This window comes from Pinus tabuliformis, chromosome 4_1, assembly GCF_031772625.1.
Source record: "Pinus tabuliformis cultivar Carrire ecotype Pingquan chromosome 4_1, CPIR1, whole genome shotgun sequence".
NCBI lineage: Eukaryota > Viridiplantae > Streptophyta > Pinopsida > Pinales > Pinaceae > Pinus > Pinus tabuliformis.
Window position 1 is genome coordinate 212,421,902 of NC_142303.1, and position 26,983 is coordinate 212,448,884.

The 26,983-nt window shown below is 36.4% G+C and overlaps 1 pseudogene; it reads left to right on the forward strand.

Moving 5' to 3' along the window:
* On the forward strand, positions 1-26,983 carry LOC149174977 (subtilisin-like protease SBT5.3; annotated as a pseudogene).

Genomic DNA, 26,983 nt, shown 5'->3' on the forward strand with positions numbered 1-26,983 from the left:
ATGGTAAGAAGGCCTGTAGATCCGGAGGGGGAGCTCAGAATGATGGCTCAAGAAGTCCGTGGTTATGTGGAAGATGTTCTGAATAGTCTTGCTGCAAATGTTCCCAAAGTAAGACATCCATGTGGATGGGCACACAATACAACCATACATAATCTCAGTGTTTGTTCAGTCCATGATACTTGAATTGATGACTTGATGATTTGCAGGCTCTGGTGCTTTGTCAAGTTGAGAAAGCCAAGGATGAAATGCTGACACAACTTTATAGCTCAGTCATATAAGGTTTAATCACAAAATGTGGTTAAGGTACGTCAATAATTAGTTTGATTATTTTCCCATTTTTGTATTTTGCCAGAATGATTTTGATTTTCACTTGAAATCAAGTCTCTTGGGACTTTACGAAAGTAGTGTTTTTTGTCATCCTCTGCGGGTGCAGTAGACACCTATTGATTGGAGCACTGTGCATTTGAGCTTTTGGGGTGCCTTTTCAACTTTTTGTTTAAACAGGTCCTACATGGATTTAAACTTGGATCGATCCCAAGAGAACTTTTGACTTATCAATTCTATTTTCCCGTGTTGATATGTATGTAGTGTGGGCTCAATAGCAACACCTTTTAACCTCAATATCAATGACAATGGAGCAACTATGAGCCCTTTTTTGGTTCCTTTTTATCAACACTCTGTTTTACTCGTTTATGCCTCTTTATTTCGGATTTTAATTTAATTTAATTCTGAATTTATAGACAGACTGTGTTATTGGTTGTTTTGATCAATACTGGTTTGCTTTTCTTGCTTCTATTGGCATTTTCCTCGTTGAATTGGCGAGGGTTCTGTATTTTTCCACTTATATTTATTTGAATTTGAATTTAATTTAATTTTGAATTTATAGACAGACTTTGTTATTGGTTGTTTTGATCAATACTGGTTTGCTTTTCCTGTTTCTATTGGCATTTTCCTAATTGAATTGGCGAGGGTTCCGTGTTTTTCCACTTCTATTTATTTGTTTCCTTCTTATTTACTGATTGGGATTTTGTTTGTTGCATTATTCGTGGGAAATGTGAAGTTATCATGTTTGATGTTACTGCACGATTGACTTACAAGAATGTCCCAACGTGGCATAGAGATCTTTGCAGGTATCTCTTTTGTAGAGGGGTTGGATCTCTAAGTAGAAATGAAGGTTCCTTAGTTGTGTGCTGGCACAACTGCCTGAACCGATTAGCTAAATATCTTTGTGAATTTTAGGGTGTTTGAGAACATTCCTATTGTTCTTTGTGGAAACAAGGTTGATGTGAAGAATAGGCAAGTGAAAGCTAAGCAAGTTACTTTTCATAGAAATAAGAATCTTCAGTACTATGAGATATCTACAAAAAGTAACTACAACTTTGAGAAGCCATTCCTGTACTTGGCACGGAAGCTCTCAAGGTGAGCCTTTAATCTAGTTTCTGAAGCTCCCTAATATGAATGTTATATTAAAAAATTTTCATTAATTCTATAATGGGTTATTAGGCCGATAGGCCTTCCTTTGAGTGAGCTTTTTGTCTACACTTTGTTTCTCTGCTTGACATCTGTTATATGCTTTTGTGTTTGACATCTGGCAGTAAAAGATATTTACCGATTCATTATCCTCGCCGTGCATCACATCTGGCAAGCATGCACTCATCAGGTTACCTGTATTCCCATGTTTCTAATGGCGAACAGGTATCGAACAGGCAAGCATGCACTCATGGATTAGAAAACTGTGAATGCAGATTATCCCAAAAAGGGCATTGTGTAGCAAAGGATTTTGGTGTATGTTTCGAGGGTTATCTTCTTTTGGTGTGTTTCTATTTATTATTCATATTTATATTCTTGTAGCATGTCAACTAGTTTTTGATGTAAAAAGTTCTGAAGTTCATGTCAGATTGTTCTTGAATTAGTGAATTCTCTTGGTTTCCTAGGGTTTGTGGTTGTTCTTGGGTTAGGATCCATGTTTTATTTCCATTTTAGTTTGTCTCAGAGTATATGTCTGCTTTGATTTCCTATTTTCCTTGTTCTTCAAATTTGTTTTCGAGGGTTTAGTATGGGAAAATCTCCATTTTATTTAAGGCGGTGTGATTGCGATTGCATTGCCTAAAAGGGGTTTTTTTGAAAGAGATTGATAGTAATTTTTTGTTGTGGTTTTGGATTTTCTGTTTTGATGTTTGGCCTTTGGTCTTATGCTTTCGTTCTTGCTCTTTGTGCTATAGATCGCTCTTTTCCTTGAATCATGGCTCGTACGAAGCAGACAGCATGAAAATCTACCGGAGGAAAGGCTCCAAGGAAGCAGCTCGAAACAAAGGTAACGACTTTCCTATATTTCTTCCGTTGCATCTTTAGTGGAGTTAATTGAGGCATGCTGTTTTTATTGTGGAATTTTATTCTGAAGCTCCTTTTTTAAATTAGGCTGCTCGTAAATCTGCTCCCACGACTGGAGGTGTGAAGAAGCCCCATAGATATTGTTCCTTAACAGATGCTCTTTGGTATGTACATGCAATTTAAATTTGCTTTGGATTCTATCGATATGTTTACAATGTTTTCTTTATAGTATATGTATCTTATTGCAAATTGTTTAATCGACTGAACAGAGAAATTCGATGTCGCCACCCTTACTACCAAAAATACGACTATCCCCTAAAGCTTCCTTGTGAATGAAGGAAAATGAGTGTTTCTTGCAGCTTATCAGAAATACGACTACCCCTAAAGCTTCTTTGGGAATGAAGGAAAATGAGGGTTATCTGAAGCTGTTGAGAATTCTCTACCTGATCAGAGTTCTGAAGGAAGTGGCCCTCTATTGCCTGAGTCCTTGGGTTTTGAAAATTTACATGTGACAGTTGCAAGAGGACACATGCCAACTGCTCCCCCCGGGCCAGAATGGGAGGAAGATGATGTATATTTGAAACATCGAAAGGAAGCATATTCGGCCTCTGGTTTATCCCAGCTTTGGTCATGAGGTCTGTAATCATCTCCTCCCTTCCCGTGGCTCGTAAATTTTGCGAGTTTGAACGATCTTAAGAGGGATCCAGGCAGTACAACTCGTAATTATAGGTTTCTTCTGTATGTTGCTCTTAAAGAGGATTTTCTTTGGATTTTCTGATTTAAATATGCTGGGAATGTTCGATTGTTTTGCACATTTTTAGTGGCTTCGTTTCCGTGGTGTTAAGTCCTTGACCAAACGCATTAACTCCTTCGATTCTAAGGTTCTGCAAAGTTTAGCAGTAGATGGTGTAATCTATGGCCATTTAATCTTATTTTGTAAACTTTTTCTGGGCGATTTGTTGCATACGTCCTTGATACTTTGTTTCCTACTTCAGAGTTGGTTAAGAATGGGAATTTCTGGCGATCCTTTGCGCGGCAGTGTAGTTTAAGTTTTCATTTCAGTTTTCTGGCTCTCATTATAATCATATTCTCTGAAACCTTGTAATCTGTAATATGTGCATGTCTATTGTTAAAGGAAAATTTTCAGCCACTAGTTGCGCCAGGGTCAAACCTGAGGCGTTTCTAACACTCTTTCTTTTGTGCTTGCAAGCGTAGCCCTCCAAATTCTTTACCTTTGATATTTTCAAACATATTTTAGGACTGCAGTAATTTTTCTCTATCCTTTTATTGCGAGTGGGGGTGCGTTGAGATGACATTAGGAATGCTTTTACCATCTTGTGGCATGGCAGGTTACTGTTTATAGAAGCACTAACACTAGGAATGCTTTTACCATGTTGTGGCATGGTAGGTTATTGTTTATAGAAGCACTGACACTAGGAATGCTTTTACCATCTTGTGGCATGGCAGGTTATTGTTTATAGAAGCATTGAAGAAACAGCGGCTATTGAAATTTCTAATTGATTTATAATATTTTGTGAATGGAACTCCAGGAAGGTCTTTCTTGGATGGATCTAACAATTGCCTTTGTCTCTATGTAGTATAGGAGGGAAGATCATGGCCTTTAAGCCGTTAAAATCCTTCTTATTTGAATCAAATATTTGTGCAAAAATTTACTGTTTTTAGTGCATGAACCGATTTTAGTTTACCTAAATGGTGAAGGCTTATTTTGGGGCACGGTCGGAAGGCCAGAAAAGACTCAGCTGAGACTTCCGCACTGTTTGAGAAGAAATATGTGCCGTAACTTTCTGTATCTTGTCCTTCAAATTCAATCTCTTCAAACAGGCTTGGAATTTGAGGATCAGCTCCCTACTGTTTCTATTTTGTGATTGAAAATTGGCCGTTTAAGATAAAATGTGATGAAAATGTGGGGGATGGCCCTTCAGATTTGGGTTGCGTGTTTTTGGCTGTCAGTAATTGATATAGGAAATATCTGGCTCGTTAATCCAAGCCTAGATGCGGAGAGTATGAAGGGTTGAAGCCCATGTTTTGAAGACCAATAGAAAAACTGCATGTTAAGCTGATTTTTTAGTTTTTTTTTCCATGAAATATGTTCTAAAATGAAGCTCTGTTGCATATATATAGCTTCTGGGATCAGTTTTAGGAAGGTAATTATTTTAATGAATCCATGGCCGGATGATATATTGCAAAAATAACCAGTGTTGCGTTGTATTTATTTGAAATGACAACAATGGTTTACCTTGGTTAGGTCTTGCTTTCATTTATGTATAGACATGCTGCTACAAGCTTTGATTCTTATTCTACAACCTATAATTTGGGTTCTTATACATATTGTTTTTTTTTATATGAAAAATTACAGCGAGGAGATTGCCAAAGAAGACATCTTCTACTCCTATACTAAAAGCATAAATGGTTTTGCTGCTGCTCTTGAAGAAGACCACGCTCTTGCTCTCTCAAGTAAATTACTTGTCATTGTTACCTGTCATTAAGCCATATACTGTGTGTCTTTTTCATTGAATGACCAACCAGGCAATTCAAATGTAGAGATAACTTTCATTTTATTTTCTAATTGAATTGGTGTGTTGGGGATTATTATTGTTCAGAACTCCCGCAAGTTGTGTCTGTATTTGCCAGCCAAAGAAGAATTCTGCATACCACTCGTTCAATCGAATTCCTTGGATTGCAAAATGACGATGATTCTGTTCCTTCGAATTCTCTGTGTAACGAGATAAATTCACTTGGATTGTGTTGTTGGCGTTCATATTCATGCCGTTGTTCTTGTGCGTTAAGGGGTATGGCCCGAATCAGAAAGCTTCCTTGACACTGATCGGGGGGATATTCCTTCCAAATGGAAGGGGACCTGCCAAAATTATTGAAAATATAATTTCAACTGCGATCGCCGATATCGCATCGGCAAAATGAAGTGAAGGGATTATAAAGGAACCTTTGTGTTTGCGATAAGCGATCGCCGATATCGCATCGGCAAAGTCAAAGTGAAGGAGTTATAAAAAAGCTTTTGTGTTTGCGATAAGCGATCGCCGATATCGCATCGGCAAAGTCGAAGTGAAGGAATTATAAAGGAGCTTTTGTGTTTCCGATAAGCGATCGCCGATATCGCATCGGCACATCGCTATCGGCAATGTCATAGAGTCGGGGTCTTTGACATGAGAAAAGTTGCGATGCGATGCAAATAAAGTCAATGGTTAAAGTACAGGTCAGCAGCAAATAAATTTGACGTGAAGTAAAAGTTCCTTTACCGCCAGTAAATGTCAGTAAAACAGTAAATGCAATTTACTGTGGGTTGGTAAGTTTTGGTGAAGTTTTTAATTTTATTTCAGCGGGAGTATGGGCAAATTTAAAGAATGGTATGGGCAAGTCATCGCCCCATCTTTAATGTTTTTGGTATATGTTTCTAGCGTGTGCTCATTTTTGCAGATGAGTGAATTGCACATGAAATTAAAAATGTGAATGATAACGCACAGCAGTGTGTAAAAAGATAGAACCAGTTGATGTAATTTTGTGTAGCGAAAAACCATGTGTGGTTTTGCACAGCAGTGCATGAAGAAAAGAAAAGGTGAGAGCACATCTGTAAATTTTTTTTATTTAACTGGAAGTGAAGAAAAGTAAAACACCGCAAGCAGGGGAGGCATATAATTTTCTTGGGTAAGCATGTGTAAATTTTGTTTTTACAGCAGCATGTAAAAGAAGGTTTTTACACCAGTGAATGTAAAAGGGGTTTTACTGCAGTAAACCCAGCACAGTAATTTCTCAGGTGAAAACAGAGTTTTTGCTGAATGTAAGTTTTCTTTGAAAATCCCTCTGAGTGAAAGAGGATGAAGTTTGTATCAGGCTTTGTATTTTAATCAATAGAAATATTTTTATGGCTGTGTAATACTCTGTTATGAGTAGATTTGTTTTAAAAGCTTCCCTGTGCACAAAGGTCCTGGAACAGTGGAAACAGAGCATTGGCTCTGTGGTGTTAGAATGTCTGGTTTTGGTATTTCCCATTGAAAAATACCCAACAGTGGTATCAGAGCTAGTCCAGGCTCTTTGAAGACTCAAAGAAGCTGAAGGAAGTTGTGGTTGCAGCAGTCAAACTTCTCCAGCAGTGTGAAGACTCAGCCAAAGGGATACAGGTATTTCTCAAGTTTTTGAGTTATTATTGAAGAAACAGTCAGTGATTTAAAAACACAGTCAAGTATTTGAAGCCTAGATAAGAATGGCAAAGTCAAAGAAGAAAGCCTCCAAGCCTGCTAAAAATGTGTCTCCCTCCTCTACTAAACTAGAAGGCAATCCATTAGAATACATTCTATTTCAAACCCCAAAGTTTGATGGAAACTTTGATGTATGGGAAATAATGATGAGGGCTTTCCTAATGTCTGAGGGGATTGAAGTCTGGGAGTCAGTGATTGATGACAGCAAGATGGATAAAGAATCCATGGAGTATGATGCACAAGCAGCAAAACTAATCTTGGATGGACTCCCTGATTCTGTGAAGAGGAATCTAGGAAAATATACATCAGCAAAGGATATATGGGATAGACTGCATGACCTTCATGCAAAGGGAGCACTGACCATGACAATGAGTCAAGAAGAACCCATCATAGAAGCTGAGAATGAAAAGCTTGACCTCATCAAGCTTCAAGTAAAGGAAAGGGATGAAGAGCTAGCCAAGCTCAAGAAGGAGCTTGACCAATGCAAGAAGAAACATCATGAAGAAGTCATATCTATGACAAATCAGTTGAACAGAGCAAAGAAGCAGGAAGATGTCTTGACAAGTCAACTTGAACAAAGGCACAAGAGAGTGAATAAGCTTGTAGAAGAGATTGGACAGTACAAGGTAGAGGTCTCCTCCCTTAAGTCCGAACTACAAGAAGCCAAGAAGCAGGCACAAGGAGCTGAAAAGAAAATGGAGAGCAGCCAAGCAAAAGATGAAGAAATCTCCAAGATGAAGACAGATATTATCTCCTTCAAAATAGTAGCAGCTGAAGCTACTCGTAGCAAGGAAGAAACTGAGGGACAACTAGCAAAGAAAAATAATGAATGTGAAAAGTTAGAAGAAGAGATTGTCCTCCTCAGGAAGAAGGTTGAAGGGATGAACAAGATCATGAAGAGCTCTCAAGCTCTGGATGACATGCTCAGCTATCACAGATCTCCATTTGATAAATCAGGACTTGGGTATGTAGCTGAACCCTCAAACAAGGATGAAGATGCTTTAAGAAAAGGAGATGTGAAGAAGGCAGAGAGAGATGGTGATGCTCCTAGTTCCAGCAAAGGCAAGGAGAAAAAAGAAGGCTGCAATAAAAGGAATCCTGCTCCAAGTAGAAAATCAGCTTCAAGAAGAAATGTAGCTGATGTCAAAGAGGTAAGAGGCAATAGCCATCAACAAAGAATCTCAAGGCAGCAAGGCTTCAGAAGTGCATCAAGGAAACCTCCATCTCCCAGGTACCAAAGTTCATTTTATGGTTATTGTTATGCTTGCTCAAACTTTGGTCACATGGCAAAAGAATGTAGAACATTTCATAAAGATAAATGTTGTGGTCTCCGAAAACCTCCAAGAGACAATTTTAGAAGAAATTATGAAATGTCATTCATGAAAAATGTAGAATGTTTCAAGTGTCATAACATTGGGCATATGGCACATGAATGTAACTTGACATGGGCTCCTATGCAAGCTAGACCCATGCAAAAGAAGAAAGTTACACAAGTATGGAGAAGGAAGGAAAGGCAATCTGAAAACCCCTTGAACTCCCCAGTGGATCTAAATTTATTCTGAGAAAACTTGCCAAAAGAAGACAAGCATACATTAAAGGGGAGCTTGTAATTTTTTGTTGCTGGACTGTATTAACAGTCATTTGTTGATGGAGGATGTATTGCAGCACAACAGTTGCAAATGAAATCTTTGTTAATCCCTCTAAAAGGTAATATGCATCAGTGATGAAATCAGCAATGTTTTTGCTTTGTGTTTATGCAATATGCACAGAAATGCATAAAGAAGAAAAATGGCAGCGCTGAAATGTAAAGAGCAGCAGCAAGATAATAGAAAAATGCAAAGCATGGAGATCCTCACAGCAGTGGGAAGATAGAACACAAAACAGCAGTTTGAAATTTTTTTGTGGTGCACATGCATTGAAATGCATAGCAATGGAAGGTAGTTTCCTTTTATGTAGTATGAGAGAATATACTCACAGCAGAGTGAGTATAATACACAGCAGATGAAATGTTTTGTATTGGGAATGAAAATGCAAAGCAGTGAGAAGAAAATGAGAAAGCAAAACGCAGCAGAGCATAAATGCCCAGTGGCTGAGAATGCAATGAAATTTTTCACACAGCAGTGAAAAATGTAATATTTTTTTTGTATGCAATGCAACATGCACAGAAATGGCTAAAGAAAAACAGGGACAGCAGATTTTTAATGCACATGGATGAATGAGAATGTGTATGGCAGCAGAAAAATGAAAGGAACTGCACAGCAGTGCATTGTGTAATTAAAAAAAATGAAGACTAAGATTGTGTGAAGCAAGGGTGCATGAGAAAAGGCAGCAGCCTGTGTTATTTTTTTTGTGGAGAATGAAGTGCCAAGAGTATGGGCACACATCAGTATGTTGAAACAAAAGGTAGCGACCGTGCAAATTGCAGAGGCAACGCAACAGCAAATAAAAACCCAGGGATGACAGTCCATGGTTATGGTTATGGACAGCAGCATGACGGCAAGAAGGAGAAGCACACAGCAATGCAAATAAAATAAATGCAGCAGCAAGAAGTTTTGAACAACAGCACATGCAAAAGAAATTTTCCTTACAGCAGTAAAGGTAAATGTAATGAATTGAATTGAAATGCAATATATGCAACAGCAGTGTGAGGTAGACACAGTAAAGAAGATGGCACAACAGTGCAGCAGAGAATATGCAGCAGCATAAAAGAACATCGTAATGAGTTTGCACACACAGCAGTGCAATGGTTGTTTGTTTTGGAACTGCATTTGAAGCAGTCATTTGGTGAAACCCTCTATTGAAGAGGAAGGTGCTTTTAAGCACATTGTCATTAGTGAATCCCTCTGTAATGAGGAAGGTGCTCTTAAGCACAGTTACATTGGTGAATCCCTCTGTTCAGAGGAAGATGCTCTCTAGCATAGTTTGGTAGATCCCTCTGTCATGAGGAAGGTGCTCTTAAGCACAGTCACATGGTGAATCCCTCTGTCATGAGGAAGGTGCTCTTAAGCACAGTTTCAGGTGAATCCCTCTATTAAGAGGAAGACAACTTTGTTTGTTTATGAACTGCAGCAGAAGCAGTTGGTGAATCCCTCTATGCGAGGAAGATTGGTGAACCCCTCTATGTGAGGAAGATGTCTTTGTAACAGCAGTGTTGGTGAATCCCTCCATGAGAGGAAGTGTTTGGGTATGATTGAATGCCCGACAGTTGAAATTAAAGGGGAGTGTTGAAAATATAATTTCAACTGCGATCGCCGATATCGCATCGGCAAAATGAAGTGAAGGGATTATAAAGGAACCTTTATGTTTGCGATAAGCGATCGCCGATATCGCATCGGCAAAGTCAAAGTGAAGGAGTTATAAAAAAGCTTTTGTGTTTGCGATAAGCGATCGCCGATATCGCATCGGCAAAGTCGAAGTGAAGGAATTATAAAGGAGCTTTTGTGTTTCCGATAAGCGATCGCCGATATCGCATCGGCACATCGCTATCGGCAATGTCATAGAGTCGGGGTCTTTGACATGAGAAAAGTTGCGATGCGATGCAAATAAAGTCAATGGTTAAAGTACAGGTCAGCAGCAAATAAATTTGACGTGAAGTAAAAGTTCCTTTACCGCCAGTAAATGTCAGTAAAACAGTAAATGCAATTTACTGTGGGTTGGTAAGTTTTGGTGAAGTTTTTAATTTTATTTCAGCGGGAGTATGGGCAAATTTAAAGAATGGTATGGGCAAGCCATCGCCCCATCTTTAATGTTTTTGGTATATGTTTCTAGCGTGTGCTCATTTTTGCAGATGAGTGAATTGCACATGAAATTAAAAATGTGAATGATAACGCACAGCAGTGTGTAAAAAGATAGAACCAGTTGATGTAATTTTGTGTAGCGAAAAACCATGTGTGGTTTTGCACAGCAGTGCATGAAGAAAAGAAAAGGTGAGAGCACATCTGTAAAATTTTTTTATTTAACTGGAAGTGAAGAAAAGTAAAACACCGCAAGCAGGGAAGGCATATGATTTTCTTGGGTAAGCATGTGTAAATTTTGTTTTTACAGCAGCATGTAAAAGAAGGTTTTTACACGAGTGAATGTAAAAGGCGTTTTACTGCAGTAAACCCAGCACAGTAATTTCTCAAGTGAAAACAGAGTTTTTGCTGAATGTAATTTTCTTTGAAAATCCCTCTGAGTGAAAGAGGATGAAGTTTGTATCAGGCTTTGTATTTTAATCAATAGAAATATTTTTATGGCTGTGTAATACTCTGTTATGAGTAGATTTGTTTTAAAAGCTTCCCTGTGCACAAAGGTCCTGGAACAGTGGAAACAGAGCATTGGCTCTGTGGTGTTAGGATGTCTGGTTTTGGTATTTCCCATTGAAAAATACCCAACAAAAATGGAAAGGACTTTGGTCCAGCTCAATGTAACAAGTACGTGGATCAATAATGGGTACCTTAAACATGGTACTAATTTGTTTTGAAATTTTTTCTTTTATTTAAGAATGGTTTGTTGTTCCCGGATGCGGGTGTGCAGTAAATATAAGGTTACGAAGGCTGCTAGATGGGCTGGCGCGTGGTTCACACCCAACGCCATCTGGCCTCACTCCCTGCCAGCCTTCATTCTCCCGGTAAGCTCATTCAATGCTGCATTAATGTAGCCCGACACTCCAAATTGGCATTTCCAATCTTATGTCATGGGGCTCCTCCAATTCTTCATTGTTCCTCCTTGGAGAATGTTTGGTGTCCTTATTGTCACAGCACTCTGCTCTCTGGTTAGTCCTGGAAATCCCTGCGCTCTGGAATGTGGGGTTGATTCTCAGCTAGGACTTCTGGCTTTCCAAAGTCCTACCTGCTACTTTATTTGCATCTTCAGTGCTTCTTCCAGCTAAGTTGCTCTCCACCTTCCAGTCTTTCCCAGCTTGCAAAGATTTGCTGCTTGTTCTGTTCAGCATGCCTATATTGCGCTAAAGAATGGACTGTAGAAGGGGAGGCTCCCCCTGGCGACCCATTAGCCAGCCCTCTTCCTCTACCTCAGACACCTCATCTTTCTCATCAGGATTCGTCTCTGATCGCCATCCAACCACTAGGGGAGGTTGTGGACCGGGGGGCTACATGCTTTACAGTCCAGCTCTCATAATATTCATGCTCATACATCCTATTTTCAAATCCCCTACACTCTAGTAATCACTCTTTCATTGCTTTTGTTACTATTCAGGTGAGCTAAGGCACTGTCTGTTCGGTGTGGGCAACTCCAGATGCGACTACTGAGAAGAAAGAGTAGTCAGGCACTTCTTAGTTTCATAGCCACCAGAACAAGGCTCCAGGTGGTTTTGCCTCCTCGGTCGAGTCAGAATGTTCCCATTGAAGGCGGTTTTCCAAGCGAAGAAGGTCATCCCTCAGATGATGATGATCCCTCCAGTTTTGGATGTCAAATAGTGGAAGGCTACCGAGGGCTACATGCTTTAGAGTCCAGCTCTAACAATATTCATGCTCATACATCCCATTTTCAAATCCCCTACACTCTAGTAATCACTCTTTCATTGCTTTTGTTACTATTCAGGTGAGCTAAGGCACTGTCTGTTCGGTGTTGGCAACTCCAGATGCGACTACCGAGACAAGGAGAAAGAGTAGCCAGGCACTTCTTAGTTTCATAGCTAGCAGAACAAGGCTCCAGGTGGTTTTGCCTCCTTGGGCGAGTCAGAATGTTCCCATTGAAGGCGGTTTTCCAAGCGAAGAAGGTCATCCCTCAGATGATGATGATCCCTCCAGTTGACATCCCTCAGATGATGATGATCCCTCCAGTTTTGGATGTCAAATCGTGGAAGAAGAGCCTTCCACCACTCAAGATGCATAATAAGGTTTTTGTTCTGGCTGTAGCTAAGGCTCTTGCTGGTTTTTGACTCAGATTAAAGTTCTGACCTGGGCAGCTCTCCCATGATCATATGTATAAGCTCAGACAAGTAGTTTCGGTATTTTGGTAAGCCTACAGTTTTTGACAATGTCGTTTTCTATCTCTATGTATCTGTCATGGTCCTTGTTCTAGTGAGTCATTAGCTAGTCTTCTTGGGTCAATTTTCAGAAATGTAATGTGAGTAAGCGGCCTTTCTGGGCTAGACCTCTAGAGGCCGCTGCTCTATGTAAAAATATTTTGCATCAATATAGGAGTAGACTTATTCAGAAAAAAAAAAAAAATGGTTTGCTGTGATGATAAATCTCAATTGGAATCATTTTGGATTTAATTTGATTGTAGATATTAATATTTTAAAATTGACGAAGAGGGTATTATTATTATTACCTCTTTGTACAGATTTTTTTATTGAAAATAGAACCAAAATTCCCTTGAAGAAATTCCTAGACCGAAGGTTTGACTCTCTATGAAGTGTTTTGCAATAAGAAGTTTATTGGAAAACAGCCTTTGAACTTTGCATTCTTACAATTAAAGTCTCATTCAATAAAGTGTTGTTTGATACAAGGAAATTGATCGGAGCCAGATTCTTCAACGCGGGATATCAATTTAGATATGGGATTTCTCCGGCAGAAACTCTTTCTCCCCGAGACAAAACGGGACATGGAACTCATACCCTGTCCACAGCGGGTGGGAAATTTGTGGCAAATGCAAGTATATTTGGACATGGAGAAGGTGTTGCGAAAGGAGGAGCTCCTAATGCCAGAGTTGCAGCTTACAAAGTTTGTTGGACTGACGTAAATAACACTTATGGTTGCGATGATTCAGATATCCTTGCAGCAATCGACACAGGCATAAGTGATGGAGTTGATGTGTTCTCTATTTCTCTCGGAAGTGCGCCAGGTGACATTCCTCTGGATTATTCTCACGACGCAATTGCCATTGGATCCTTCCATGCTGTCCAGAGTGGAAGGGTAGTTGTCTGTTCAGCTGGAAATTCTGGTCCAGCTAAAGGGACAGTTGCAAATATGGCACCATGGATCATAACTGTGGCAGCCAGCACCATTGATAGAGACTTCCCTTCAATTGTTACTCTCGGAAACGACGACAAATATGTAGTACGTAAACCTAATTCATCATATTTTATTTATATCTTACGAAAGTAGGCACGCCTAGGTCATCCTATTAAATTCCATTTAACTACTGTGGGCTAACCATGGTAATTATCACGTTTGAATTTTATAAACTATTAAAAGAAAATTGGATGAAATTTTTCAAAATCTGGAATAATCTCTAATAAATTTAAAATATAATAGTTCGAGGGAGACTGTGCACCAAAAACAATCCAAATTTATTTTATTTTTATTTTCAAAACTTATTTATTTAAAATTTCTTCTGATTTCACTCATTCATTCATTTTCATAGGGTGTTTTGTGAAGGCACTGAATTGGGTGTTTTGTTGAGACACTTCATTTCAAGGTGTTTTGTTTTGTTAAGGCAGGTATTTTGTTAAGGCATTATATCAGGGGTGTTCTGTTAAGGCACTTCATAGTCTAAAAAGACACCATCAAAATTCCACGGGCAAAAATCTATCCATGCTAAAAGTTGGTGTAGCCAAGACATCCCCTAGTGATTTATATTAAAAAATTAATTCAAAATCCTATATTTTCCATCTTTCTTAACTTTTCCACCCTCCAAAACTAAAATATTTTTTTTTCAATTTTATAATAATTTTATTTCCTTTCTTTTTTAATACACCACTATCTATATATTTTCAATTAGTGTTAACTGATCACTAGCCTTAGCATTCTAGGCATGGGCATGAAGATATCCTTGGATGAACCTGATTAAATTTCATGGAACCATTGGCTATTGGAATCAAATTGACAAATCTTCAACTTTATATCCGGATTCAAATAAATTTGGTAACTATGATGCTAATAGACTAATAAGATTGATGGTAGAAGTTTTTTGTCTGGTTCATCTTCCTTGTATTTCCAGAATATTCTGCAATCAAGATAAAGATCGCAAATTTTTATATCCTTTTTCAAGATAAAACATAAGGAAAACTTTAAATTTGATGTCTTTTTTAATTTCACCACATTTTTTTGGTGAATTATTAGAATTTGATATTGAATGTTTTTCCCTTGGATTATGCTAGAAAATCATTACACTATTCTGTATGTTTTTGTTTGAGGCCAGGGACAAAGTGTTGCCCAGTTCCGATTACCTCAGGGACAAAAGTATCCGCTGGTATCATCACTGGACGTGAGCGCCCCAGATGCAAATTAAACTGAAGGGTATGCTACATAACTACAACATTTTCCGATGAAGAAACTTGGATTGGATTAGAAATACTAGTTCAATCATTCGAAGGTACACCGCTGTGTTTTGACAGTTTCATAGGAATAATGTTGCAGACAACTCTGTTTCCCGGGAACACTAGATCCCTATAAAGTTAAAGGAAAAATCGTTGCTTGCCTTCGCGGTGCCAATCCACTGGTTGTGAAAGGTGAAACAGTTCGATTGGCAGGAGGAGTAGGCATAATTGTCTGCAATGATCCCGGAGGCGACCAATCAATTCTTGCAGAGCCTTATACTCTTCCTGCTGCTCATTTGAGTGCAGCTGATGGAGCATTAGTTTTTAACTACATCAGGACTGCAACAGGGTAGGATTTAAATACAGCTTTTTGCGGTGTAGTAAAAGTTGGTTAATAAAACTTTTAGACGATGAACGATATTGCATAAGAAATTCTAATTCCCAATTAAATGATGCTCACTCAGGTCCGCGGTCGCTTCCATTGATGATCAGATGACTGGGTTAAATAAAAAGCCAGCTCCGGTGATGGCAAATTTTTCTTCTCAAGGGCCGAATCCGCTTACTCCTGACATACTCAAGGTTATAATCCAATCTCCCCAACCCACTTGTTGTTTTTTATTGGTTCAACAATGGGATGTTATTCTCTTCTCTATTTTAAATTTTATTGGATACCTTTTCTTGTTACATTTTTTTGCTGGCTAAAAATATAAGCTCCCACTTCTTAGTGTAACAAGTGCTGCATGCAGCTGCTAGTCCAGGGGTCTGCCACAACAACAAAATACAAACACTCTGTGCAACATCTTTAAACAAACTTGCTACCTTACCTGAAAGATCTTGCTGTCTGCATGGGGTTCAAAGATCTTGCTGTCTACATCACACAATTGCATAATTCACTTAATCTAATTTCAAAAGAAATACAATTTTCATATTAATTTAATGCTCATAGAAGGCTATCACAAAGGCATCTTATTCCAGAACAGAGAAAACAATTACACAATCCCATAATGCACTTGAATGTGTAATGTGTTGGACAAGTTTAATTATTAAATACAAATTATATAATTTAATATTTCAAAATGAACATGGGATAGAAAGACTCATGAACTTTTATTTTTATATAAGTGTAATTATGGCCAATTAGATATATATTTTTTTATTTTGGAAATTTTATATAATATTTGTGATATATAATTTTTTTGTTATTTTTTAATAAGTAGTTTTTATTTATGTACACTGAATATTTTAAATCTTTATATTACAAATCTTAATAAATGTAGTTTAATAATCCAATTATTCCATATATTGTTGTATCAATTTAATATGTTATAGAAGTTGAATGTTTGGGGTATTGATCATTTCATAAACTTAATCTTTTAAGCACTCATGTTTGAGATCTAAACCAACTTTTATCATTCACATAACAGTCACGCGTCTCTGGAGAATTTGGGAACTATTGATTCTGTCTTTGGAAGAGACCGCATACAAACTAAAGCTCTTTCCCGCGAGGTCTTTATTCAGAAACGTTGGACACTCTGATGCAAAGAAGTTAAAAGAATTAGATATTATGTGTATGCTATAGGCTTAAATGAACAATCATATAAAAGAGTATGGCATATTGTAGATAAAAATGCACAGAGACAGCGAAAGAAATCAATGCTGCCCTTTTTTTTTCAAGAGCTTTCAGTAGACTTTTCGAATAAGTTACAAAATTAAAAAATCAATTCTGCATTATGAATATCAAATTCGTGTATTTTAGAATGAACAACGAATTAATTAACTTTTATTTCAGAATGAACAAAGAAACTTTTAACTATATGATGTATTTCAGAAAGTTTAGTGTCAATGAAAAACTAATTAACTATATAGTATAATAGTGATTGTTACAATGTAGAAATATAAAACATACCTTTTAATTGTTATATATATATATATAATTTATTTGTCTAAAACAATAAATATATGGCGAAGACATTTGAATGACACTTGGGCTTGCATTTATGGCCAGAACATTTGAATGACATGTGGGCTTGGATGCAATCACGGCATGAAAAACTACCTTTTAAACAATAAATATATGCCATATAACGCAATTTGTAAATGATGTAACACAGTTTGTAAGCCTAATAGATGTTTATGTTTCATAAATATAACAAAAACTTCTATTACGCTTACAAACTGCCAACGACCACTAAAAACAAGTTAGTGTAATCACATTTCTATCTTAAAATAATTTGATCTTCGAATTGCAAATATTTTTCCATTTATTTTAACAATCAAATGATTAGTGTTAAAGAATCAGTCGGCCCGCTTTGTAGTCTTTGTTGTTCCTTTGGTATTTAGAGAATGGTCTCCTTCATTTCTAGCGTTCTTTCCATTACCTGGCGAGTCAGTTCCCTGTCCTCTTCCTTTAGTCTTCGCACCCTTTTTTGAGCATGGTTTGCAATAGAAAACAAATAGCCTGGATAATTAATTCTTTACATCACTAACAATTTCCAATTGTGTTGCTTGCATAAAAATTAATGCAGATGGGTAAAAACCATGGATTAACTTGCATCACCCTAATCAATAGCATTTATGGTCTCGATTCATCATTTTAATTGATTGGATATGGATTCCAGATTCTGTTGTCTTATCCAGGAGAATCCGCTTAAAATCCATTGTGACTTGTGAGATAAGTGAGCACTATGACTTGTCTATTCCATTTGCCCACGCCTTTGGCCAGCCCTACTTTCTCTGCAACTATATTCCATTTGCTCAGGCCTTTGGCGAGTCCTACTTTCTCTGCAAGTATATATATTTCTAATTCCTTGAATTTCTAAATAAAGTATTAATGAGGTTTTGAGATAAAAATAAACCATAAAAAAATAAGTTTTGCACACTTTCAAACACATTAAGAGAGACACTCATTAAAAAAAAATTCTAAACATCATATACCCCAAGATACCCTATAACAAATAAAATGCAAGTTAAATAATAACAATTTATGTAAAATTAACCATAATAATTTTAAGTCAATATGTAACGAGTGTTGCTGCATGGCAGCTTAATTGGAAGTGAAATATGCAAGGCTGAGGTGCTGAAACAACAATATGGATTAACACTGGTGGTTGGTTAGCCCGGGCACGACTATCTCATTTACTTTTCTCTCATCCACCAACCCCAATTGGCACACTGACGGAAGGCTCTTCAACTTTGTTACGAGATTCATAACCTCAAGACTTAATTGGAGAGGAATTTGATACTGAATGAAGTCAAGAATCTATTTCTCTAGCTGGTGGATTTGGGAAGCATATTTGAGTTTCTGGAAAACATTAAAACTGATGTCATTTTCGCACTTTTTCAATAAAACAATGTCATTTTGAAGATGCTCCGAAACTGCTCATAGATGGGCTTTTGTTTCCTTCTGGGTTTTCATTGATCGGGAAAATGAAACTCTTACAACCAATCAAATTTATTGTAAAATTTGTTGCATATATCCATTTTGTAAATAGACTATTTGCAAATAAACACATCTATCTTGTAAATGATGTAGTCTACTAGGCTGAGCGGGGAAAACATGACTAAGAAAACCAAATAATTTAACATATTTTTCTTTAAAGTTGGTCTAAATTTCATTTCGACTTTCTTTGCTATGTTGGTAAATTTGCATGAACATTGGTTTTACCATGGAACTTGAGCACTCATATCGGTATATATGCTAAAAGCTATAATAACAAATTTACCAATTTCTAGGTTCGACTCAATATTTAAATGATACTAAAAAAAAATTTGGATGACATATGGGCTTGGATGCAAGCCACATTCCCTGTTGCATGGAAAACCTGCTTAAACCGTGAACAGCGACCTTTCAAAAGATTTGATAAAGCTACTATGAACCATATAAACCAGATAACCAAAACATTAGCGCGTCAATAAGAGTAAGTAATACGACATGCTAACAGAAACCTCCCGAAATGTTTGGGTGGGAATATTGAAAATAGGGAAGAAACCATGGATTTTACTTAGATTGATGCAACTCTTGAAAATTTCTCCACCGCCTTTGAATCCATCCACGCTAACAATGACAAGGATTAAGTCACGTTGTTGTTTTTTTTGGCAGACAAAGATCCTGTTTCAGATGCCTCAGCTGTTTTTCTTGACAGACAAAGATCTTTTTTCAAGCCTCAGCTGGTTTCCAGGTTCTCATTTCTAATTCCCTCAATCCCTTATGTAGTGAATTTATACAAAACCAGATATCGATAAAGAAAATAACAGTAAAATTAGTTGTAAAGAAAGACCTAGAGCGTAATTTTTTGGACATTCAGAGATTGATATTTGAAATTATTAGAGATTGAAACCCTTAATTTTAAATTTATGAGTCTTTAGCTTCTGTAGTTGAGGATTTTGACTTAGTCATTCCGAAAGGCCCCGCAGAGACAAACCTACCAGTCTCTACGACATAAAATATTGCACATTTGCAAAAGGCATTCCAAGCCCTTCAAGACCAGAACTGAAAATTGCAAGCAAAGATCAAGTCGATGCTGACCACTAAAGAAAGAAAGCTGGAGGAACAAATTCAGGTTGCAGACGAGTTGTATTTTCCTTGTTAATTCTGATACATGCTTTCATTCAAAACCATTAATAAAAAAATTCCTCTAAATACATGGCATTCAAAACCATTAGTAAACGTTAGTTCGGTGTCTATCCATAAACCCTTTTAGGCAGCGCTTTGGATACATTTAATAATAATACAATTTTACTGATATTTACCTGGTGTAGATTGACCCGTCCACTATCTTGCGGGTAGTAGTTCCTCGCTAAGAAAATGGTGGGATTAAGGGGGCGACAGACAACATTATGCAAAGGGGATGAGAAAGAAAATGGCAGAGAAGTTTATGAGCATTCCAAATTCTGATAAAGTCAGTGTAGACATATATAAAAAACAATAAGGCGAGATAGAGATAGATGGAGTAGCAGCTACGCACGCCTTATATTCATATCCTTTTTGAAGTAAAAGAAATTTACAGATATTTTCAACTTTTCCAGGTATCTTAGTCCTAGATGCTTATTTTTATGATATTTTGAAAATTACTAAAATTTAATTATAAATTTTAATATCTAATTATAAATTTAATATTTAATTATTAGGGAACAAAATCAATTGAACGCACTGAATCTATAATACATATCATTATAAAATGCCAAGTTTATATATTTTGTTGTGATTATGCAGAAATAGATACAGATATATATACATTTCATTTTCACCATTGGTACTTCCCAATCCAGAAATATTTAGACTCATAATCGTTTGCAAACAGAGACACTCGTCGGATCCCTTTTGATAGAAGCGAACACTAATATTTTAAAGTTTTCAAATAAATGATGAGAATGAATAGAATGGGCATAGATTTAAGATTGTGAATCCTGTGAATAATTTAAGTATGCGCACGTGTGAATGATATGTTTGAGACTGCTTTGCAGCTTTGTTCAGACTTCAGAAGAAGCAGATTTCTCCAGACTTCTGAAGGAGCCAAGCTAATGCCTCCTATAGCAAAATCCAAAAATGCTAATGCCTCCTGCAACAAAATGAAAAAGGGGAAGGGAAAGACAGGTATGCCGACTGCCATATAGTATTTGAGAAATCTGCAAAAGGGCGAGCACGCTGCCATATAGCATTTAGAATTGAAGAACAATGGAAGACAAGTGGCCAACTGAAGACAAGTGGCTACTGCCCTGCAAAATTCGTGTTGTGGATATGCTCTATTTAACCAATGTTTATATCCCAAAACTACTTTTATGCAAAGTTTGAATTTGAAGGTCTTATTGCGAGGTTTCATAACTTACTGCATCAAGAAAATCCTGTATACAAAAGGTCTTATTGCGAGGTTGCATAACTTACTGCATCGAAAAAATCCTGTATCCAAAGTTTGAAAACCCTCATGCGCATTTATTGAATGGTTGCAAACATTCTGGATTGGAAAAAAACTTTTAACCAAAGTTTGAAAAACCTCATGCTTGGAAACTTTGGATAAAGCTATTACACCGGATAATTCATTGTGGATAATTTTTCAAATGAAAAGTTTGGGTAAAAAGATTACACCGGAATTTCATTTTAACATCGGGGCACGTGAAGCGTGCAATAAGACCTCCAATTCGCAACTTTGGTTATAAATTTCTTACACCGATATTTGCAAAGATAAAATTTGGTTAAACTTTGATAGTGCACAATTTTTTTTGGTCAAAGGACCAGTTAATGTATGGTCAATGATCGATCGATCGCTATTAGTCCCAGGCAGGGACTAATAAGATATTATTTTCTTGACATCTCAACTATTTTAAATTTCAATTCTATTGGGTACATTTTCTTGTTACAATTTTTTCTGGATAAAAGAATAAGCTTCCACTTCTTATTGTAGTAAGCTATACTTTGTCCTGTTCAACCTGCAAACTAAATATGTGGCCAAAAATTTATGTTATGCTCTTGATTCCTCTGTGCAGATATTAAAGGGCTAGCACGGATTCTATGCCGATGAGTAATGCAAAAAAGGCACACGTGAAACTATGCAAGGAAGAAAACCTCTAGAATGGAAGGATTTTAAATGGGATCCATCCCAGTGCCCTTTTGGAAGGAAAGACAGTAAGGACGAAAGGAGGGTCATCGACAAGCAGCAACGGGAACCACCAGAAATATCTCGAATACGTAAACTCCATTCCGGAACCGTTCCATGAGAAGAGTGAAGATAGAAAGACTAGCTAAGAAAACGAGCCGTCAAGGCATTGCGTTGCAGAACGAGGAGATATTCTCCTACAATGGGGCCAAAACAGGAGGCGTCGTGGTTATAGAGCAGAATACAGAAGCGTGGTTGAAGAATCTTCTATTCAGGCTAAGAAAATTATTCGGATCGATAGACATAATTGGTAATTAAAAGTATTAAAGGAATTAAAAACTTAATTTTATGAATCTAGGTTTAATAAGCAAAGTATTAAAAGAAATAGAGATGTTTAAAAAAATATATAATATTATCATAATTTTGATTTATTTATTATTATTATGTTTCTGTTTATAATTCTATGTTTCCCTAATATTATAAATCTGTTCCATATAGTAAACTGCAAATGCACCTAACTACACTTTATATAATCAATAGAAAAAATATTTTTTTTTTGTGAAGGATCGTGGGTTTATAATCAGTGCCTATAGAAAACCCAGTCCATCATGTTGTTCAGTTTGTAGTTTGCTTATACAAATGATTCTGTCTTTGCAAATTTTAGTTTTGCTAGATAAATTGGTATTATGTTGAGAAAGAAAAGGTGCACCTTGCATTGAAATTGAGTATCTGAGAGCTAATTTTTTCTATATTGTGCTCGAATGAGCAAAATAATGCTTAAATTGTTGGTGATGTTTATAACAGGAAATGCAACATCTCTAGTACTCTACTTATCCCATATGTAAGTATAGGGCACCCTTCGCTACCAGTGCTATTGTTTCTTTTCTTTGTTTTTGCTTGTGCGAGGCTACTTCCTTTTTGAATGTTTACTTTATTTCTGAGTGAAATTCTATGCAGTTTTGATTGATTTGACAGGCCTGGTACTGAAATTATGAATTGCAGGTCAACATTATGGAGAATATACAAGTTCAAGTCCATGAAAGAGTACTCTATTCTTCCTTATGTGTTCACCCTATTCAATTTTTGTGTTGGGCTGCTCTATGGGAGCACCTTCGTCAAATCCCACAGTACCATGATCCTCACAATAAACAGTGCAGGCTTTGTTCTAGAAACATTTTACCTCACGTCCTTTCTAACTTTCGCTCTGCCAAAGAGGAAGGTATACATTTTTTTTTTTAGCACACATTCTTTGTTTCCTAAAATTTAAGTCTTTGGAAATTGCAAAAATGTATTATAAATGTAAGTCCCAACTCTAGCCTGAATTTTAATGTTTGGAATAGATTTGCAAATATTCTCACCCTTGTTTTATACTTCCCCTTTAAATATCATTAATGGGGAACTGAAATTATATGTATGTATTGTGTGGAAGGTTCCTGCTTATTATCTTATGAATCTGTTCCAGGTGAGAACGATATGCGCCAACAGACATTCAAAATGGTTTTATTTATTTATTTTTAAATAATTTTTTATATTGTCTCTAGAGAGACAATAGTTTGAATTATGGACATTTTTTTTTAAATATTTTTTTATATTGTCTCTACAGAGACAATAGTTTGAATTATGGACATTTATTTTTTTAAAATAAGTTTTTATATTGTCTCTATACAGACAATATGACTTTAATCTCAGCTATGGTCTCTAAAAAGACAAAAATGTAATTGTCTCTAAAGAGACACAAATGAAGTTGTCTCTAGAGAGACAAATGAAATTGTCTCTAGAGAGACAAATCAAATTGTCTCTTAATAGAAAATAATTCCTGTCTTTATAGAGACAATAATAATATGTGTTTTATATTGTCTTTATAGAGACAAATTTTTGAGACATTATATTTTGAGACACCCGCTTAGAGACAATATTTAATACAATACACAAGTTTCTTTTTGTCTTAGGTTAAGACAATTGACTCAAATATTGTCTTAAAACCCCCCTACATGTAGTAGTGAATGGAATCAAGGAGAGGAGACCCTTTGGTAGAGAAAGCTCAACAACCTCAATAATGAACCCAAATTGCACCATACACTACTACATGTAGGGGGGTTTTAAGACAATATTTAAGACAATATTTGAGTCAATTGTCTTAACTTAAGACAAAAAGAAACTTGTGTATTGTCTTAAATATTGTCTCTAAGCGGGTGTCTCAAAATATAATGTCTCAAAAATTTGTCTCTATAAAGACAATATAGAACACATATTATTATTGTCTCTATAAAGACAAGAATTATTGTCTATTAAGAGACAATTTGATTTGTCTCTCTAGAGACAACTTCATTTGTGTCTATTTAGAGACAATTACATTTTTCTCTCTTTAGAGACAATTCCATAATTCAAACTATTGTCTCCCTAGAGACAATATAAAAAATTATTTAAAAATAAATAAATGTCCATAATTCAAACTATTGTCTCTCTAGAGACAATATAAAAAATTATTTAAAAAAAATGAATGTCCATAATTGTCTCTCTAGAGACAATATAAAAACTTATTTAAAAAAAAATAAATGTCCATAATTCAAACTATCGTCTCTCTAGAGACGATATAAAAAATTATTTAAAAAAAATAAATGTCCATAATTGTCTCTCTAGAGACAATATAAAAAATTATTTAAAAAAAAATAAATGTCCATAATTGTTTCTCTAGAGACAATATAAAAAATTATTTAAAAAAAATAAATGTCCATAATTGTCTCTCTAGAGACAATATAAAAAATTATTTAAAAATAAATAAATGTCCATAATTCAAACTATTGTTTCTCTAGAGACAATATAAAAAATTATTTAATCATTTTGAATGTTCTTTCAAAGTAGTTTCACATTCAAAGTTCACAAATAATACTCGTGTATGAGAGAAACCACCACAGAAATTGTTGTCTGATAGAAACCAGCACATATGGGTTATTACTAGCAATTGTCCCAAAAGGTACAAAGAGAGGCCGATAGGATTATTAAATTGGAATTGTTGAATTTTTCTAGAAGAGTTAATTGGTTTGTGAAAATTATGGGGAGTGTTATGGACAAAACAAGTAGTAGAATTAGCATTGAGAAAAATATAATATTCATAGATTGGAGTTTACTTTTGAATAAAATATAATTAATTACATTAATATTAGGGTCTCTAGGGTCATCCTAGATAAGAGTGCATTCATCTTAGAAGCTCCAGAGTTTAGGGGAACCCTATTTATCTAACCCAAGAATATCAGTCCTAAATACTGGGGAGATTAGAGCTAAGAAGAAGTCTAGTGATTCCATTAACAAGATTTGTGAAGCCTTTGGCCTAACAATATTGTGGGGGAGTAAATAAATATAAAATAAAACTTTGTTTCTATGATTGGAAAAGTATGTAAACCATTTAGATAACATGTAAAGTAATTGCAAATGTGAAATGAAGAAAAAAAAAACTATAAAAATATAGATTAAGGAAAAAAAGAGCTATAAAATATAAGCTACAAAATATTATTTTCCATGTGGAGGAAATATAAAATCAATGCTTCTTCATTATCAAATAAATATTTCAAAATACCTTCCTATTTAGACTAAGATCATGAACATACCATGAACATACCTTGTAATTATACATAGCATTAAAATAAACAAAGAAAATGCATAGTTGGGCTTTATCAAATATTAACCATAAATAACCATAAAGGGTTCGATTTGAATTCAGTATATAGTTTTCTCATAGATCCGAAGCGTATATATACATAAACATAAAGAGTTTATATAATCCGACCATGCAAGACTAACCACATACAGAGAAATGAAAATACAACAAACCCAAATAAAGCTATAACAAAACAATATTTATAAATAAATAAACATAGTTCCAAGTGGTGAGATGAATAATTATAGTGAAATGACTGATGCTAGCAATATACAATTATGGTTCTTAAGGTATTACGGGTAAAATTGCACAAAGCTGGCCAGTGCAAAGACCTCTTGAATGCATCTAAACCCTGAGCTTGGAATCCTAGAGTGGTCTCGGCCATCAAGTTTGAGAACCTGTACAATTTTATAGAAAATAAAATGTTTGTAAGAACTTGTAAATGTCATAGGTGAGATGAAAATATTGTGTATAATTTGTCTAGAACAGGGGGGGTCTCCTAGGATACCTGTGTTCATAACACACCTGCAAACAAAAAGATACGTGGACATCAGTTAGGGTATACGAGAAGGCCTTCGAAAAAATTATTATGAGCACTATAATGAGTTTAGACAGAGAAAGTAAGAGTTATACATGTTCATATAGCACGAAGACAAAGACACAGAACCCTGTTCCAAATGAAATTATATATATATATATATATATATATATATATATATATAAGCGGTGAGTGTTGCCGACAAAGAAATCCCTCTGTGCAAAGAGAAAACTAGAACTCAAACAAAATTTGCCTGGCAGGAGTCAAATGAAACCACATACGCCTTGAAGTTAGAGGCATTATTTATAGAAAACCAGTCTAAGGCTTCCCCTTTGAAACCCTAACCAAATATATAATTAGAGGCAAAAGTAACGATGGAAAAGGAATTATCACTAGAAAGAAGAATAATAAAATAGCCGAGAACCACAGTTGACAAAAGAATATTCAAGTAATTTAGACCAGAGAGTAATTACCTTGACATGTGCACTAGCAAGTTCCCTGTGGGTGAATTCGAACGAAAAACTAAGTTGAACGATACAGAATTAAGCACTAAGCAGGAAGGTCCACTGATGTTTCCCCATCAATAAAAAAATTGCAGTACCATTTTCTCCGCAGTCTCCTGACTGTTCAATGGGACGATCTTCTTCTTACCATAAGTACGAATCTGGTATCTTATCATTCAGTAAACAAACGGAACAGCATGCATAGCCAGCGCAGCTCAGAGAAAGCAAACCACGAGGAATGAAGCCTCATATTCATTTAACTAAAACAACAGAAGCCCTCTCGGGGATAACTTCACCAGAACCCGAAACCGGGCCACCTATCCGCGAGCTCTGGCAAGCGGTAGACACAAATCAGGCGCAATAGCCTATAGACCAGGTCCAGATCCCATTCCTACAAACAAAAGCAAGTGGAATTTCATCATACCGGTGGAAGCCAGGATGGTTATCCGCTCACCACTCCATCCAATGCCATCCGCAACCCAGACAGAAGGAGTGGGGGTACCTGCGTGCGAGAAAAACACTGTGGTTAAAGAATTGTAAATACTTATCCTATATATGATGGGTCTATATGCAAATCAAACGATTGTAAATCGACGGAATAGGAAAGGAAATTGTCAAATAATTACCAGGTCGATAAATTCTGGTGGTGGGATTAGGTTCCGAAACCTCGCGCACATGTTCTCTGCAACCAAACCATAGAGCCGAGGCTGTCAAGCCCTTAGCTGAGGCAGGAGGCGAAACAAGTTCCAGGTCTTCCCGCGGAAGAATGGGACTACAACCCGGTGCCAAGAGTAGTGTAAGTCGGCAAGCATCCATGGCAGCCGTAGGATCGCCTCTCTCGTCTCGTAGCCGTCGATACATGAAGGATCCCGAGGCGGCAGCTGGAGACTGCCCACGCCACGTACCCGGGGTGGGACAGACAAGTTAA